The sequence below is a fragment of the Cyclopterus lumpus genome, chromosome 14 (genome assembly GCF_009769545.1).
Source record: "Cyclopterus lumpus isolate fCycLum1 chromosome 14, fCycLum1.pri, whole genome shotgun sequence".
Classification (NCBI taxonomy): domain Eukaryota; kingdom Metazoa; phylum Chordata; class Actinopteri; order Perciformes; family Cyclopteridae; genus Cyclopterus; species Cyclopterus lumpus.
The window spans coordinates 10,816,520-10,836,750 of NC_046979.1; the positions used below are offsets into that span (position 1 = coordinate 10,816,520).

The window sequence follows — 20,231 nt, forward strand, 5'->3', positions numbered from 1 at the left end:
GCTATCTTTGACCTCTGAATGTAGACATCTAGCAGCTGGACACATTTCTCACACACTGACAATGTAGATCTCCTGGTGAGAAAAGTGTTGAATGTATAGTCTACTTGAAGACCTGGGTTGTTATTACATAAAACTACAGCCCGACATGGGATACTGGAAAAATATGTCTCAGTGCTGCACTGTTGCTCTGTTGAGCTAATCCACAAAAAGCTGAGCAATATCAAATGAGACTCAGACTGGCAGGATGTTACAATGATCAAGATTCAACCTGCTCAGCCTGTGATGCTAAACTTGGACTACAATACACACAATAAATCCCTCACTAAAAGCCAACCAGGACATCAACAAACAGATGTTCGTCCACAGACAGCTTTTGATTTTTTCACTTTTTCTTATCTCGATTAACATTTTGGCAGTGACATTATCTCTCTTACTGACCTATAATCATTTTCTTGTGTTTTAACTGTAAGCCCTGGTATTCCCCCGGACAGGGGTGATTGATGAATGATGATAATGAATATTAAGCTTGTTATTTTTTACTGTAGATCGATGGCCAAAATAATGTATGGCCATATGATAGTACCCTAATCTATAAAACTGTCTTAAAGTATCAGCAACTAACCAAACCAAATATAATATTTCCCCAAGAAATGTATCAAAGTCTGAACTGCAGACTGCAGACTGAACTCTTCTTCTTAAGTTCAGTTGATGGGAAGAAATACAAACAATGTTGCCAATTTAAATGTCATCATATTCCTCTAACCGGTTAACCTTTAACCTTATCACTCTCAAAAAAACAAAACATAGCCAAAATTAAGCAGGAATAGTTATAGTTATTTCTGGTCTGATTTGAAAGGTAATCGATTGTATACAAAACATTTCAATCACCATACCAGCGTAAATAAAGATGCAATTAAGGAAAACTTTCTGTTATCCTCACTTAGAACATAATCTGGATTTCTGCAATATCAACATAGCTTTATGGATACAACTGATTGGCTTTTTCTACTCTTTTGATACAACTAAAACTGTACATTTGATGAAAAGACATTATAATACACCATTTGTGATACAATTTAAAAATACATACTCAGACAGTCTCAGTGTTTTGGCCATGATTACTGTTTATATGTTGCATTTTTACCAGGAGTTTGACTGCAAAACACTATGTATTTCCATATAACTATGATACAAATTATATAAATCCACCAAAACTATTCAAATATGAATAAACCCAATGATCGACGAACACACATAAATGGATAATGCAAAGGCCCGACCTTTCATTACATTCCTCTTAAGCTTATGAATCAGAACAATATGAAACCTTTTGGTGTCTGTCGACATCTGGTGGCCGCCAACACAGTATTAAGGGCCTCGGGTCGGCTGAAAGTGAAAGTACAGTTGAGCCAAAATGGCACCTGGCTTCTGGCCGATCCGTGTGACTTTCTGGTGGATTATGTAAACATGTAAATTACTCAAATCTGACATTTTGGGGCAAAATAACATATTCCTTGGTGAAGTATTTTGATAAGAAGAAGTATGTCTGTGTTATGGTAAAATGTGAATACGTTTTACAGCAGCCGCTCTGTTTCGATGTAAAGATCTTTTGAATACAACTTGCTCGTTAATTGTACAACCGTTATGTTAAATACCTAATTGGTGATACGCTGACGACTCCACGTTTTCAAAACAGTATGACATACATGTCTAACATATAGGTCATATTCCAGCTCGGTTTTTGTGACGCCACAGGGGTAATTGTAGAGGTCACTGACATTTACAGATATCAGTAATGTGACAGACAGTCCGTGACTGTTTTCGGCTGAGGCCTCGGTGTGTCGGCTGGTGGCAACTCAGCTGGATATCACTGGCAACGATACCAAAGGGGGGAGGTCCAATCCCTGCGACCCACAAAGACCCGATTCCATCTCGCTGTTATCGTCTTCCGCCCTACAGGTGTTTCCAGATCCGCGTGCCATTAGTGAGGGTCAGCACTGGCCAGTTACATGTTTGCATGTATTTGGTGGAGAAACCTTTGAAGGTATATTTGTTTCTTTATTTCATTATTTGAGAGCACATTTCTTGTTTGTAAGTAAACATTTATAAACTGAGAATAAATTATTTGTTAGTTTTGCTTATGAAACTAGAATTTTTGGCTGCAAATCAAAAACCTTGGTGGTTTCGACAAATACCAAATACTCAGAGTTTTGAGTTTATTGAGCCATATGGATGCGGTCGTTAACCAAATGTGTCCATGGTTGCTGTTGAAAACAATAACAGAACATATCTGACCTCATAGCAGTCAATCCATTTAAAAATACATCCTCATCTGTGTTTATTATCTTCTCCGCCAAACATTTATGTAAGTTACCATAGACACGTTCAGCTGAAAAGTCATCAGTTAAGCTGAAAGCCATCAGTTAACTTTTTCTGTTGTAATATTGTTGTAATTCTGTAACACTTGAGTCCACTGTTGGCAATCGAACATGCAACAACCAGACATTTTGATAATGTTACCGTTTTAATGTAATGTTTAAAGCTAACTATCTCATCTGAATGGTAGTGGCAACACGCTACTTCCTTTGCAAACATGCGCACGCACATTTTCGATGGCATTGGCTGTAAAATATATTTATAAGTGTGAGTTGTGTGATCCTATGTGAAGTGCCACGGTGAAAGGACTATTGAGGCATTTTGTTTAAATTAGGAGCCCACAGAGTTCATAATAGTTATATATATTTATTTTAAATTTGTGAAAGAAGGTTTTACTATTGCTGCTTAAGTTCATGTGGGAACTCAAAAAACTCAGGTACGGTCAGAATAAGAATCAGAATCAGAATCTTTTATTGCCAAGTATGTTTTCACATACAAGGAATTTGTCGTGGCGGGTGATGCAACATTGGACCATAACCTTAAACAATCAACAGCAATCAATAGGTATTACTGCAATAACTGATGCATGATAAAAAAAACAATGCTGCTGTTGTTTATGGACATACACAGACTCTTCAATATGGCACTTGATATTGAATGTCAACATCACTGCCAGACCTCAATAACATCATACTCTGGACTGATTGCTCACTGGGCTGAACATTGATTTTGAGGCAAACACTGAGTTATGTCACATAACATATACAATCTATACAAAGAGTTGTCATGTGTTTTAGTGCATATTTGCAAAAGAGTTGCCACCAAAGATTACGACCCCAACAAAGGTAATAAAAAGACATATGATGGATTCAGGTATCACTAAAGTATTGTGCCATATCATTCTCATATCATCAACTGAACTTCCAGGTACATTACTATGCTGCATGTGCTGCCTACAACAAATAAGTTTATATGATATTTCTTAAGCCATTGTCACAAGTTATTGTCGAACGATACTGAAAGCAAATCTTTACACAGTCTCTTGTTAATGATTCCCCAGCGTGTCACTGATTGCAGTCTCTGGAGGTGAGCGGGCCGAGATTACATTCTCTGTGAGGAGCCTGTGACAATGTCTGCACTGATGAGCAAGACAGACGCTCAGGCGTAACCATGTATGAATCAAGTCTGATTTACATGTTGAATAATGATAAAGTTTCAAACATCAATCTGGTGCTGATGTCAGTCTGGAGAGTGCAGACCAGAGAGGAGACTTTTATGGATACCTCTAAGGTGGAAGCAGCCAAAAACAATATATTCCTTCTGACTGAGGCCTTAATACAAATACATCTGGAATAAATAATTATTCGTTCAGCTCCATACTTCTGTAAAATAAGAATATGTGAATTTACTCTTAAAGTATTGACCAAATATGCATGTAAATGGAGGCTACATTAATTACAATGTGATGGAGATTACAGTGTCACTGACAAAAAGTCGAAGAGGAGAAGCATCATACTGTCCTTTTACTTAATTTGCTGTTGTCCATTTTCTACTGCGAACCAACTCTAACAATGTGGTCTCATATCAAGCAGTCTTGCACAGTATTCTAACTTTAGGAAATACGCTTGTTTGTTTTCTGGCATAGAGTTAGATGAGAAGATCAATTTCACTCTTAAGTCTGTGTAGTAAATACGAGGCTAGAGCCAGCAAGTGATTGCTCTACTTGTACGGATTAATCAAGTCAGTGAGCTTTAGAGGTGCTGGCAGGTGAATCTCATTCCTTTTGAACAGAGCAAGGCTCCCTATTTCTCCTTGTTTCCAGCCTTTGTGCTAAGCTAACTGGTTGTGGCTGCAGCCTTATAATTCACAGATACGAGTGGTATCAATCTTCTCATATAACTCGAATAAGCCTATTTCAATCAGGAGTGATGAGCAAATAAAGATCATTGTTTATTATCACAGATGATGTGCGATGATAAAGTCCTGACAGGAAGTCTTTGACACTTAGCCTCTCCGGGGAGATTTGTAATCGAGGGGCGTCTTGCCCTGAGCAGCAGCAACATAAATCCTCCCGTGGAGTCCAGACACTGGCGGTGGCTGATGATTCAGTTGAGAGTGGAAGCTGAGGAGGATGATGAAGCTGTGAAAACTGGGCGGTGATGGGGAGGTGCAGGGGCGTGGTTAGCAGCAGCATGAGCACGCTGAAGGCGGAGAGAGAATCTTATTTGAAAAGTAGACAGCAGAAACCATGTAGGTGTGTCGCTGTGCTTTTGAATGGATGTGACCAGCTGATGAAAAACAACAGATTTAACGATTGACATCTCCCAAACAATAACAGCAAGGACAATATGTGTGAGAGGAGCAAATGTATATAAGAAATGAGCTACAGGCATAAACATGCAAACACATAGTCTAATTCCTGAGTGAACAAATACCAGAGTTTGATTTCCCAAACTGAAGAGCCAATGCTTGGAACAGTATCTCAGAAAATCACATGTGCTTAACAGTTTGCTCATTATTCCTGAGCTGGTTATAGCTGTGAAGTCTGAGCTGGCTAGTTAACTGCTCCTGGTGGTTGCTTTTTCTCATATTGACATGTCTTCATCCAGCCAGCACGTTGGAGTGTGAGCGTACAAACCTTTCATTATCATCAAATTTGGCAACACAGATCAAAGGAAAGAAAAAATATACCCAAGAAAAAGAGCAGATTTTCTGTCTTTGATGATGAAAGCGCACATCCACGGATGCGCTGTAGCCTAAATATAGCATTTAAATCATGCTCTTTCTAATTGTGGCATCCATTCAGACTATATATTTCATAATGAGAACATATATTTCATCAGAGTTCTGATTGGAAACTGTCTTACGCAGCATGTTTCTGTATAAAGGAGACAACCCTACACAGTATTGTTTTCTATTCAGCCTTTCATTGGCTGCTCATTGAAGTCGTACTTTCCTAAATATGTCAATGTTAAGAACTATAAACTATAAATAATAAACTATAACTATAAATCCTCACACACTGACAATTTAGATCTCCTGGTGAGAAAAGTGTTGAATGTATAGTCTACTTGAAGACCTGGGTTGTTATTACATAAAACTACAGCCCGACATGGGATACTGGAAAAATATGTCTCAGTGCTGCACTGTTGCTCTGTTGAGCTAATCCACAAAAAGCTGAGCAATATCAAATGAGACTCTGACTGGCAGGATGTTACAATGATCAAGATTCAACCTGCTCAGCCTGTGATGCTAAACTTGGACTACAATACACACAATAAATCCCTCACTAAAAGCCAACCAGGACATCAACAAACAGATGTTCGTCCACAGACAGCTTTTGATTTTTTCACTTTTTCTTATCTCGATTAACATTTTGGCAGTGACATTATCTCTCTTACTGACCTATAATCATTTTCTTGTGTTTTAACTGTAAGCCCTGGTATTCCCCCGCACAGGGGTGATTGATGAATGATGATAATGAATATTAAGCTTGTTATTTTTTACTGTAGATCGATGGCCAAAATAATGTATGGCCATATGATAGTACCCTAATCTATAAAACTGTCTTAAAGTAGCAGCAACTAACCAAACCAAATATAATATTTCCCCAAGAAATGTATCAAAGTCTGAACTGCAGACTGCAGACGGTGGCTGATGATTCAGTTGAGAGTGGAAGCTGAGGAGGATGATGAAGCTGTGAAAACTGGGTGGTGATGGGGAGGTGCAGGGGCGTGGTTAGCAGCAGCATGAGCACGCTGAAGGCATATATATATATAATATATAATAATTCCACTTATTCAATGCAGTTACTTGCATAACATGTATCATCGTTATCCAGATATTTCCCATCAATAGTGCATCATAAATGGTTTAGATGCTATATACAAGTGGGAGTATGGATTGGAGTGGTGGCTGTATGAGATTGCAGGGTTCCTGTCAGGCATTATCAGCAAGGTTGAGCTGGGAGCTCAGTCTAAACTTTATGAACTGGCTACTACCGCTTACATGGCAATTGCTGCTTTTGTCTTGGTAGGTTTTGGATACCAATTAATGGTTACCATTAATATAAATAGTTTGTGTGGATACCTGAATGGTATCCACACAAATTAGAAATTGTGTTAGAAATTGAATTAGAAATTGTTTCGTATGGTAAAATGGAAGCTACATATATAGCTTACAAACAACATATTACATATTTAAATACATACATAAATACATGGCATTTTAACCCATCCCTAGTAGTTAAGGAGCAGTGGGCTGCAGCGCCCGAGGAGCAACTAGGACGACCACTCTCACAATGAGCTACAGCCGCCCATATATATATATATATATATATATATATATATATATATATATATATATATATATATATATATGTGTGTGTGTGTGATGACCCCATCCTTCCACTAGGGGCCTGGGTCCTGTTTGCTTTGCTTCAAGCTTCCTTCACTGAACTCAAAGAAGTAGATAGATTGGTCTTTTCGTGGGCCTTTAAATCGCCAGAGTCCAGGGCTGTGAGGGGTTCAACACATGATTAATGTTTGCAAAATGTTCATATGTAGCTCGAGGTAAAATAACTAGTAACTTGTGTTAACCTTTGTTTTCCAGAACATCTTGTTTTCCTCTGTTTTGTGGACTGTGCTCTAATAAGCGCCTATCACAAAAAACAGGCTAAAATATTAGTATTGAACATGGTTTGCATCTACAATAGCAATGGCACTGTATTAAGTGAATTTGTTTCTTCCTCTGACTTACCTCTTCAGTGTTTTTTATCCAGTTCAATTTGCACAGGAAAATTAAAGTGTATTAGTTTGAGTGGAAATATGATACTGTCACTTATTGTATAAATATTGCAAATATTGAACATATGATGCCCATTTTGACCAGGAGCATCAAAGACACACCAATGGGGAACCCAATAAAATAGTAACCTACCAAGTTGCACACAGCACCAATCAATTGCTTCCTTGCCCCTCTGACAATACCTCCGGTCACATTGAAATCTCAATTCTGTGCCAACAAGTCAGGTTTATTTTGCTCGGCAAAGAGATAAAGTGACTTGTGTGGCAAAGGCTCTCACTGCAAAGGCCTCAGCCACATGGATGAAACCGTAAATCTTCATGATATCCACCACCCTCTGAATAATGTCTCTAAAAGCAAAATGCAGATACGGATATGAAAGTTTTATAAATAACGACAGGTGAGGAAGTTGATTGAAATATTCTTTTGCTTAGCTCAAATAACTAAGTCATTCATATCTCAGGTAGTGACAGTGCAAAGTCCAAGCTTACTTTGCTGTCGAGGGTCAGTGTTTTCTGAAGTTACTACATTACTGAACTTTGAAATTAATAGAGCTCTCTGTCTGAGGTTCTGCCTGTACGTGATTTTTTCTAATAAAAAACACAAACACAATCTATACTTACTTCTCTGTAGTAAAAATGTAACCAACCACATCCTTAGACACACTAAGACACGCTCCGATGAAACACAACACAATAACTGGATACGACAACAAGTCATTAGACAAGGGTTGGAAATAGATAAAAGCCTAATAGGGATTACAATGTATTCTAAATGAACAAAAAACCTTTTATTGGCTAATTAATTTAAATGGACAAACATGGGAAATTACTTTGATTTGTTTGATTCATACATGCACAGATGACGACGACCTTGCCAGAAAGCTTGGCTTGCTCTGTGCAGCCACGGAGAAACCCAGTGGAAACTGTGGTGGACAGGATACATGGAAAATGGAAACATTTCATAGCCAAATGTGAACACACTGATTTTAGGGTATCGACCTGTAGATCAATACCATTCAAGTATCCACACAAACTTACATTAGCATACATTATTTTCTATTAATGGTAACCATTAATTGGTATCCAAAACCTACCAAGACAAAAGCAGCAATTACCATGTAAGCGGTAGTAGCCAGTTCATAAAGTTTAGACTGAGCTCCCAGCTCAACCTTGCTGATAATGCCTGACAGGAACCCTGCAATCTCATACAGCCACCACTCCAAAACATCAGCATGCTGGGGATGGCCAGGTGGAGGAAAGGACCCCATTCCTGTAGGCAGTCTCTTGACCAGCCTAGGAGATGATAGGAGGTGCGATGCATTCAATGAAATGTATTAATACCCAAAAGACAAGTTATATTGCCATTTCACCGAGGAACTGTGAGACATTGTCATGTCTACTATTTGGACAGCAGGCTCCATTGTCATCAACTGGCATGACATGTCTTTTTTTTTCTTCTTCCCCTAAACTACGGTCCACAGAAATGCGTTTGCAATGTTTTGGTCGTGGCCACTTATGAAGGAAAAATATCTCTGTTGTACAACATACAACGATTACCAGGGAAGTAAAATAATCTCTGTATAGGAAACCGGGCAAAGCCCAGATAACACTGATAATAATTAAATGTATATGAATGTTTGATGCGATCACACTACACGTCCATTGCTTGTACATTTGCAATGAAACAGAATGTAAACAAAGTAAGTCTAAAAGCAATACAACAAAAACTGCTCTCTATAGCTAACCTCTGTTATCATAAGCAATGATATACTAATAATAATCATTATGCAGGCTTTAAAACTTCATTCTGACTCTATAGATTATTATCGGCCTTAATGTGACGTAAAATACATTTATCAGCAATAGTCAAGGCCTGCATTTATTTATTTTTCTCTAGTTCCAAGCATGGTCTTACAAAGTTATAATATATGACATGTCTATTTAAGTACACATGAGACGTTGATGAAACCCGGTAGATAAGATTTGGGGGCTCTGATGGTTCAGATTGTTTAATGCAGTTGTGAACCAGCAGCAGCTGGTTGCATGCTCAAGGACCTTTTGGCTGCAGTGATTCATACTTATTCAAAACACCTTTCATTACCTGCTTTACTGCTGTTGACTGCCTGCTGATTGCTAACTCACCACTCTTAACCGTTCCCCGGCTGTTCGGGGGCTGTGGGGATAACACAGCTGAGTGCATCTCTGACCCCCCCATCTGGCACTCTTCGCCCACAGTTTGCAATGTGTTTGGCTAATTCATTCATTCCAATTAATTGTAAAGCCAACGTATATGCTAGAGTCTTTTTGTAAGTGCACACTAGGTCAACACAGGCGGCAACCTCAAGTTCTGAAAAGTGAAGCCACCACAGTTGAGTGCCTTAAACTAGCATTCTCTCGAATAGCCATCAGGGGGCGGCTGATTGCAAAAGGAAGTCCAATTGTATGAGTGCTGCAGGGATGAGGTGTTCTTTGTAAGCCAACCAAGGAAGTTAGCATCACACTGGTTCCTCTGCAAAAAACTGACGTGATTTTTCCATTTGATTTTGGATCACTGAAGAAAATAAACTCTGTGGCAAACACAAATTTATGATATTTACAATAAAATAGATGGACAAGCATGGCATGCTTTAGGATTGATTGATCGTTACCGCAGCGTTGTCCGGCCTGAGAGTTGTCCATGTTTGCGTCCTAAGATTATAAACCTTTCATAGTGTGTTTTCACTTCATGATCATTTATTGAAATTGAAATTGAACATGAAATCTTAAGAAAGTAACACATTAAAAGCTATCCTTACAGTAGTTCACTGAACTTATCGTCCCAAGTAGCTTTGTGCAGTCCCCTAAAGCAGATGTACTGTGAGATGGCATTTGCAGCTGTAGATCCCCTTTAGTGGAGTCAAGACAACAACAAAAAGGTAGAAAAACAAAGTATTTAGTCATTTCCAGTACAGAAGTCCTCAAATAAAGCCTCCACTTGACTACTGACCATGCTTTATTCTTACTCTGACTGATCCTCAGATTGGTTTAAATTATGAAAGAGTATTACTCAGTTATGGCGTACACTAGTGTGAGTGTGGTAGATGTACTCATGTAACCCCCAGATCCAGAAGGTTGAGGAAGATGTAGTTGATTATTACATTTAAAACGTTCCCTGTGGCTCCAGATATCACCTGGGGCCACATGATGCCCTGTGAGACACAGCAAGCTGTTGAAAAAAGCTTGGCTTCTCAACACATCAGCGCACACGCTGTTTGTTTCAGTCTCACAGTACACATTCTTTCCAACACACAAAATGATCTCATTACAGACCAACTCTAATTCATTATTTAGATTCACACCAGTGGTCTTGCAGTCAATAAACAAACCTGATTCTGAAGATATCTGCTCCCTGCAACTGGTACATGAAGGCAGCCTGCAGAATCCAACAGGAGGCGATGAATGTTAATGATTAGATCAATAATAAGACAAAACAACTATTCAATAAAGCATGTATGGATGGAGATGCAAAGCCGGCATACATATTTTCACATACAGCTGATACGCTTTCCGTTACCACTCCCATAAGTCTGCAAGCAGGTGGTCAGAAAAACAGGAAACTAAAATAACACTTACTCATGTGCAAGAAGAAAGGGCAATTTTAATTTGGAAGAGCACACTGTGAACACAGCAGTAACAGGTCATGACTGACCTGGTTGTATAAATAAGATCAGATGAATACCTGAGATATGAGAGTATTTATCACATGTTGATGCCAAACCAGTGCCAATGGAAATACCTGTGACATGTATTACCTGTAATCAAATAAGATGATATAAGAAAATAGTCCAATCGCCAACGCCACCGCCGCCAGCTCTGTTTTTCCCAGGTGACCGCAGAACACCATGCTGACGAAGCCCATCAGGAAGCTCATCATCTGTGAAATGAACTGAAAAACAAAATCATGCTCCCACATTTTCATAACTATAAAAACATAAATGAACTTCACCAAACATGAATGAATTAAACTCCACATGCGGCACACACAGTTGCTGATGGAGTTATTATTCTTTGAGAAAAAAAACATGTCTCAGAAAAGCCTTGAGGTAAGAGAAAGTTCTCTGGCAGCTGACATGGTTTGGTTTTGCCGCAGCTCTTTTTTTGTATTTGTAAGCGTCTTTACTTGCTCTCCTTTCTTCTTTAGAAAATAGTTTTAGTGATTGCTGGTGTAGGTTTTTGACATCCTTTAGCATCAAAAGGATTGCTCAAAATGAAACTAAATGTCCTCATCTATCAAGTTTTGTGCAATGAGCGGTGAAAAGTGGATAGATGCTGAACTATTTCTTCTCACAAAGTGAGACACTAACTTATTTCCATGGTATTTTGACTATTAAGCATGCATAAAGTCTATATACTGTATATATATATATATATATATATATATATGTATACACATGAGACCTTTAAAAAACAGTTATTTTGACCATGTCGCTTATGTAAGTGCTAATTGAGAATGACCAACATATCACACTATATTTGTCTACTACTTGAGCTAGGGACACCTCTTAGGGGTTTATTTAGGTCAGTGAAAATGATGTAATCTGTTTTAGTTCAAATGCTGCCACACTTTTATCACTATGACAATTATTTTGTGTTAATTACTTTTATAAGTAGATGGCAATTTGGAAAGAATTACTGGTACACCACAACCCTCACATTAAAAGTAAAGCTATTTAAGTTTAAAAAAAAAATCAAAACCAAAACCATCTCAGACATATTCACATTTATCCTGGTAATAAGTGTCCTCCACACTAGTCTAAATATTGCTAGTCTAAGCCTCAACAACATATATGTTCATGTGTTTATGCATACGTATTACCTTTAGTTTTAAACATATTTAGTCTGGTGGAGTATAATTAAACTCTCCTTGCATCTAGACACAATCTTACCACGGGTCCCGCTTGTTTAAAAAACTAAACTGTTTCATTCTTGTAGTCCACGGGTACCCAGAGCATAATGCTCTTCATGCAGGATCCGCAGTGTGACTCAACACTGAGCAGCAGCAGCAGAAGGCGATTCGTCTGTTGTGGACTGTCCATTTACTCCTCTACATGCGCCTTTTAAAGCTAAATCTACCATACTGAAATGAGATTTGGCAGAAAACAGAACTCAATCCCAAACTGAATAAACGTACAGTGCAATTCTTCGCCTCAGAAACAGACAAGAAGGCGGAGAGTAATCAATAACCAATTACCTGGGTAATAAACAATAACCAAGGCAATATCCGCTCACCTTTATCTTTGTCTGTGAGAAATACAAAGTACTAGGGCATTGCTACAAGTCACATCACCAACAAGTCGTGCACTTGCCAAAATGAATTGGTTGTTTTTCTCTCTGTGGTGCGTCACAGATTTTCACATTTTCACCAAAGTTCAAAAGTAATGAAAGGTTTGTATGAATATGCATGTCTATAATTAAACATACTGTATGAGTAATACAGCTTTCACCCTGTTTAACTCTGAGCATTGAGGGGAGGTGGAAGTTATGTCGCCGACAATTTTACTGAAGAATATAGCAGGAAAAGTGAAAGATGAACTAAAAAGCACAGCTAACTGTAATGAGGGGTTGAAATGCTACTTTCACTGGTATAGAGGCTGTGGTATAGAGTCGGGTGATAATTATCTCTGGGTTTATCATTCGTGACAACTCTTAGTCATCTGACACCTTGTTAATATAAAACATATTGATTAGAGCAGCTTTTAAGGGTCTGTAATGATATTTCCCATCAACATTGTATCAATTAACAATGTAAAAACAATGCAACAAATGAATGGGATTGCTCGTGGTGATGAACCTACATAGAACAAACACCACCTGCTCAGCACCAAACAGCAGACAGGCGAGTTAGCTGGTGAACACTGAGGAGCATTCAGCGGTTCAAAATAAAATAAAGATATTTCTAGTTTTAGACAAACCCAAAGTGTGAATATTTGCCAGGTGGTCAAAAACATGACCACACATGAATGATATAATCGCTCCATAACTACGGGGTACGTAAATAATCAAATAATAATCAAATAATCCCAACATTTGAGTTCCCTGTACCTTTAATATGTGAAGATCATGATGAGCACCATACACAAATGGTCTTCCATAGGTGTTTGCCACAATTATTTAATCACATATTCAACCGCATGTAATTGGAAACAATATGGTAATGCAATCATGCAAACCTACCTTAAACTTAATAGCTTTGATTTTCTTTTTAAATTCATTATGAATTTTTGCATTTCACTTATTGCATTATAGGGTCAACATCAATGTGTATATTCCTGATTTTTAGATTTGATCTAAATGACCACTAAAATCCGAAGGCGATATTTGGATTTCCCATCATCAGTACGAACTGCAGATTGTCTGCTAGAAAAACTATTTTGTTGTTGGCTGTCTAACCATTTCATGACTGCAGAGCTACAGAGAGAACTGACGTTGTGTTGCTAACTCACAGTATTTTCCCCTCACCGAGGTAAATCACTGAGTCTGTCGTTGTAAAACAGCACACAAGCTTGTATCCTGTAGCCTCATCGTGTCATATTCTTCCTCCCATAGTAACACCTCTCAGTGAGGTGTTCCTCTCGCTGGTTGTGGCTATGAGAACCTCCCATTGGGTGGTGCTGTTTTGCTCTTGTTGAAATGTAAATGCTCAAAATGTCTGGCATATGAGGCTGCTTTACTGAACTTTGAATGCATCTGTGATAATTTAATCAAATAATATAAACATGTGTTTCTCTTTCCGGTGATTCAAGTCATTAAACACAGTCAAGCAACCCTGCGACATCCTGTCGAACATCCTGTCGAACACACTCATATTTGCAGTTTCAACTGTTTTCTTCGCCTTGGGGGCCAAAGAGAGAAGAGAGGAGCAGAAAAGAGAAAGGGAAATTAGCGGAGGAGCCAACAGGAGAGGAAGGGGGTGCCACCTAGTGTAGGCTCTCATTCATTTTCCTGGTTCAGTGATGCTGCAAGGCCCAACGGGTCCACCCACCCACCAAATTGTATTCCTCCGGCTCCCCCATCCCAACTACACGCACAGAATCACACACACACACACACACACACACACACACACACACACACACACACACACACACACACACACACACACACACACACACACACACACATACACACACACGCGTAAATATGTTCCACCAACCAACGGGGCCGGCGTCCGCTGTGACGTCACACTGCAGTTCTTCTCGGGCTCCACTGGATGACAGTGGCAAGTCACCACGTGCACATGATGAGCCGTCATTCTTAATGGCGACCGGTCAGAGTGTGTGTACGTGAGTGTATGTGTTTGGGTTTGTGCATTTGGGTGGGGTTCGTGCCTGATGGGTAGTGATGGGGTATTGAAGAGGTGGAGAGGGCTTATTGGAGGGGGTAGGGAGCTTGATGGAGGTGTAGGATGCGGGGGTGGGCAGTAAAATCGCAAATGAGAGGAAATTGTTTTGAGTCACAGCAGATTTGGTGGAGTGAGATAAGGGTTGATGACGGTGGTGGTGGTGTGATTAGGATTAGTGTGTGTGTGTGTGTGTGTGTGTTGGGGGGGTTGGATAGAGTAGAAGGTGGTGGTGGGGGCACGGGAGAAGGTTTTGGGAGGGGTGAGACTATTTGCACGCACAGTGTCATTGTGTGTGTGTTGGAGTGTGCATTTATCTGTGTGTGCAGGTTGTGCATTTTTTTCTTGACTATGAGAGAGGGGAATTGAGGGAAAGATGAGGAGATGGGTGGTTTAGATAATGGCGGCCAGAGAGAGCGTGCGAGGGCAGAGCGTGTCACGCAGAAAGATTGAGTGCGATGAAATAAGAAAGAGCGCATGAGACAAAAGAAGTCAACATTTGATAGAGATGCAAAAAAAAATGGGAGACAGTGCAGAGGGTACAGAGGAAGGGGGGAGGGGGGTGGGGGGTATGCAGACTGTGGATGAGAGGATGGATGAGGGGAGGGACGCCAGAGTGATTTTCGATGTGTTCTCTTCCCTCCTTTGTTGGTAACGTTGTGGGTAGCTTTGGTGGCTGGAGCTTTAGGGGTTTTTGGAGAGAACAATGACGCAGAGGGACTCGTCTGCTCCAGCTGATAATGATGATGCCTAAAAACGATAACAATAATAAGTAGCTTCTAGTGGAACCCTAAAACTGCTGGCACATGACGCGTACGTCACACATTATCTCACATGACACACTGCACTGGACACACAGACATGTCTATCTCACATTGGCAGTGTGTGTGAGGGTAGTCAGAGAGAGAGAGAGAGAGAGACACAAAGAGGCACAGAGGTGGAAATAAAGAGAAAAGGGGGAGCGTGGAGGAAAACAGATTATGCTTGGAGTCTGTCACCTGCACACACTTGACGTTAGCATACGGGACAAACGTAGGAGATGTGTGCTGAAAGACAAAAACAAAATGAACGCATTTATAGCTGCCCCTATTGTATGTGGGCAATCTTGTGTAATTTGGCTTTTATCAGTACAGACAGGAAAAAAACAAAATCAAAGGCAGCCACTCAGAGAAAGCTGAACCCTACTGAGCCGCATTATTTAGAAATGGAGGAAAACCTGAATGAGATGGTGGGAAGTGGGAAGTGTGGGTGGGGGGGTTGTTGACATATTCTTGACCACATTTTCAGTTTAAATCTACATGTGTCAAGCACCTCATTTGAATTTCAGACTTTGTCCAAAGGGACAAATAATTGGAGCGTAAAAATGGCAATATAGATGAGAAGTAATTCAGCCATGACTAAAGCAGAGGAGAATTTGCTGTCTGCTCTTTTGATGATGTATGAGCTTTTTTATTTATTTGGTGAGTCATATAGAAATTACTTGAAATAGTAGCAGCGATGCTGCACTCACATTATGTACGAGGGGCTATAAATAAGCCTTGATGCTTTGACAATTTTAACTTTTGTGAGTAAGGCTGACAAGAATCAGCCGAGAGGAGGTATTCTTCTTCAAAAACAAATTACAATCGTAGCATGTAACTGTTGAGTCTCTCAGGTAATTAGGTTACATTAAGCCTTAATGAATTCCTTGTGTGACCTGCTAAAACAGGCATCATGGGACCATGTTATAATCCCACTGTTGATTTAAACAGCCCTGTCCTAATGCAATGGACAAGCCTTCTCAAATGCCACCAACCCAGATTTGTCTTCCATGACTCATCCGGTCTCTAAAACAATGCGGCACCGTGCTGCTCGGTCCCTCATGACACACTGTCCTTTCCATAGCACCTTTGAGGAAGCTGCGGGTTTGTCCACAGGGGTAAACACAAACAGACAGCACCGAAGGGTGTCTCGGGAGCCGCTCACACGGACATGAGCAGAAAAAAACTCTGTAAAAGATCAGAAGTTTTCAGGTTTTCATCTTGTGTGACTCACTCTAAAGCCTCCCATTAAGCTCACAGGGGTGATTATGTATGACTTTGTGTTTTTGCGGGGTTGGTATTATAAATGACAAACAAATGATTGGAAGGGATTCTGTGCTTTGTTGAATCATTGACTGAAGGGACTCATTGAACATGGCAGCTGGTCGACCTTGGATAGGAGGCAACCCGTTCCTCTCACTTTCAGTTTCCCCCCAGGGAACTTTTTCTTTTATTTCTACTCTCGTCAGAGGAAATGAAGCGGTAGATGTTCTGATCTGACTTGAGAGTCGCAGGAGAGTGGCACCTGGCCTTACCTAGCTGAAACATACCAGCAGCCTGTGACGCTTTGAAGGTCTCTAAGCTCCTTAAATTGATCCTTACACACTTGGACAAGTGGCTTTGCAGTATCTGGTTTGGGAAATAGATTATAAACTAATTAAAGCCAGGTCTTAACTACACAATAGTCTCAGTCAAGTGGCCTCATCACAACATGTGCACTGCCTTTTAGCTTGAAATCTGGACTGTTAACATGTACACTTAAAACTTACATGTGCTTCATCACCAACAAAGGGTTGTGTGCGTGTGTGTGTGTGTGAGAGGGAGATTATCTATTACTGAAGTAAAGATATGAATGATTTTAGCTGCAAATGTACAACACATAAGTAAAGGTTCCCTCCAATCAAAGTATAATATTTTACACTTTGAATGTAATGTACAGCCAAAAGTCAGCGCTTTCAGCTTGCTGACCTTTATGATTCATACACTGACACACTGTCAAAGTAAGTACATTTTGATCGTTTCAGCTGCTGCAATTCAGAGGTTACTCTGAACCACATAGAACTAAGCGTGAGGCAAACAACAGACACACCATGAATAAAAACAAAAGAACTGGAAACTGACTACATGACTTTGGGAAAGTGGCATTTCGGCCACGAGAGATTAACATATTAGACAACAAGAGGGCAACACAGTTGGCGGAATATTTTTTGGTGCAAACCAGAGGATACGTTCCAAGACCACGTTTCTGAAGCAAAAATACGTTTCATAACTACTTTTTATATCAGCTTTGTATCATGCTTCCACTAAAGCACAATATCATGTGGTTAACATTGTAAAAACAATGTGTTAGGTTTAGGCAACAAAACGACTTGGTTGAGATGAGAAAAAATAGTTTGTGTTCAAATAATCCTGTAAAGTTATGTAACAAGCATAACAATGTTACGTAAAAAGCACAAGTCAGTGTTTATTTTTGGCTTTCATACACACTGTGTCCACACAGTGGACTTCGAGAGGTAAGTCCTGTGATTGTTTGACCCCTTGACCAGAAATTTTAAATCTCTGCAATGAGCAAAGATGTCATCATAACTAAAACAATCTGATGTTTTAAGAAACCACAGAATAATTAAACCTCCTTTTATTCCAATGTAACGTCTCCTTTAGACACTACCGTTTTGGTTTTGGACTAAATGGGTGAGAGAGTGATGTATCTTTTCAGCAATTGCAAAATGGCACTCGTTTGTGGATGTTTGTTCATGCGTTTCACATTCTGTTTAAACAGACTTTGCCCAAATATGTGGTCAGACTCTACAGTTAAAGGTCAAAACCGCATAGTAAAAAAAAAGCTTGTGACCAGGTCATACATTGACAACTAAGATGCCCGGAACAAAACAGTTTTCACTCGCCTCTCTTTGCTTTCTCAATCGTATAGTTTCCAACTCAATGATAGCGAAATATGAATAATCAATATGTCTTTCATTTACAGTTGTTGCCATGGCAACACAGCGAAAAAGCTAATCGCTACTGTGTGGTCTTTCACATCTGAATGTTTCACGTCGCCTGAAAGTTGCATAAACCACTTGACTAAAAATGTTCCCAAAATGAAATGCTCTAAAAGATGCACGTGCCCATAAATAACAGAGCGCCTCAGAATAATCTGCACAGGCGTACAGCGGCAAAGGTACTCACGCAGGAGAGACTGAAGGCACAAGAGCGAGAACACACCAGTGAGGAGATGGCCGAGTGAGCAGCTCACACTCAACACAGAGATTTTAGCTTTATTTATATATTTTTATACTGTTGTTAGGGAACCTAAAGCAGCACAACCAGCTACTACTAATACAAATGGACTGAATTAATCTCATTCTTGTTCAGGGAGAAGAAAGTGGATGGAGGAAATTGAGGAGGGGAGAGAGGTGGTGGCGGGGGGCTGTATGTTGGTGATGAGGCTTGAAAAGAGATAAAGCTGGCTGGGGGTGGGAGGGATGGAGGAGGACTGGAGAGGGTGAGTTAAACGCAGAAAGAATAAGAATGAATGATCACAAGATCTGCTCCTTTTTAGTTTCCAATCTTTTTATCTTCAAGAAGGAAAATTAAACCTAATGTTTGTCTCTGAATGACCGACGCGGCCACCAGGAACACTTTGCTGCAGCCATCAATAGTCAGATGTTTCACTTTCAAAAAGCAACATGATGTTATTCCACCCAGCGATAGGCTGACCATTTGAAAATTGGCTGATGTTTCTGTTGAGAAGTCATACGGTTTCCTGTCAGGCTGCAGTATAAATGCTTTGTTTGTGTTTTACAGTAACCTTGCGCTATCTGACAGCCAATGAATAATGAGTCAGTTCAACATACAGCTTTGCTAGAAAGTCTGTTGCGACTGAAAAAAAAGAAATGCCAGAGGCTGAAGCAGATATTTGTGATTAAGAAATCAACAGATTCAATAATGAATTCCTTAAGAAACAATCAAATTAAAGCAAAAAGGTTGTTTTTCTTCCTTTTTGGGTTTCTCTAAACATATCGCGTGTCATTGGTTTTTACAAAACTAAACCTTGCTAAAAAAAATACTTTGTGTTGACAAAAACATGCAATATCATTTATATTAGATTAGCTTATTTTTGCATTGTGCGAAAAGAGTGTGCATAGTGCGAAAGAGTGTGAATAACACTCAATCTTTTTTGGCAAAGAGTTGGTGCTTGATACAATCTAATATAACCCTCACTTAGGTTATCCTGAGATATTTGGATGAGGGGCTTTTGTTCAAATTGTATTACGCTGCAACAATCGGCAACTATTTTCATCATAAAGAATTCCAAATATTTGATGGTTCCAGGTTTTCTTGGTCTTAGATTATAATAAGGTTTTTGAAAAAACAAAAACAAAACAAGAAATGTGATAACGTCACACTTTTACAGCCAATGCAAGTGATTAATCGAAAAAATAATAATAATCATTAGTTGCAGCCTTAAATTAGGCCCCTCACAATAATGACTATATCGATTTATCATACAATATATGGACATTACCTCAACCATTTTCGCTGATGTCAATATTGCCTGTTATATGCGTGTTTGTTGACATAAAAATGAATAAACAGCAGGGTTTCTCTACCATTGTAAGACGTGTGTTATGGTTGTGTGGTTTTATTTTATTAATGTTTTATTTATTTGTCCATATTATCATTATATCAGTGGCAATAAATGGTCTTAAAATGACAATAATATCATTTCTCACAATTATTTCTGGGGAAATATATCCAACTAATTGTTGTTATCATTACAGGCCTAGTCCCAGTAGTTTTATTGTATTACTTGTAATTCTAGTATATATCTGGTGGGTCTGTATAATGTTGAATGACTTCGTCACGTGGATC

The 20,231-nt window shown here is 39.4% G+C and overlaps 1 pseudogene; it reads right to left on the reverse strand.

Annotated features, from left to right (window-relative positions):
• Positions 1-6,814: 6,814 nt before the first annotated feature.
• LOC117742831 lies at positions 6,815-12,296 on the reverse strand (annotated as a pseudogene).
• Positions 12,297-20,231: the final 7,935 nt, after the last annotated feature.